The sequence below is a fragment of the Berghia stephanieae genome, chromosome 1 (genome assembly GCF_034508935.2).
Source record: "Berghia stephanieae isolate SIO BIC M18660-M18661 chromosome 1, UCSD_Bste_1.3, whole genome shotgun sequence".
In the NCBI taxonomy this organism is placed as follows: Eukaryota; Metazoa; Mollusca; class Gastropoda; order Nudibranchia; family Aeolidiidae; genus Berghia; species Berghia stephanieae.
The window spans coordinates 58,806,228-58,806,489 of record NC_088360.1 but is presented as its reverse complement, the minus strand read 5'-3'; positions in this window follow the sequence as shown (position 1 = coordinate 58,806,489).

Below are 262 nucleotides of genomic sequence, written 5' to 3'. Positions count from 1 at the left end.
TTCAGTCACATAAAAATGTGTCATATCCATTAATCAAACCATAAATGAGGTTTCTTCTATAATACATCAAAATGTTAGAATGTTTGACGGGACTTATCATTTTACAACACGCATTTTCACTCTCACCACTTCAGCTACGATAACGTCAAATTTTAGATTTAGCCACACTAAACCGTGTGATAATATCAAATTAAACAACCATGAAATGTGGTTCAAAAATTGAACTTTTTCTCTGATCCGATATAATTGAAAATTGTGAGGG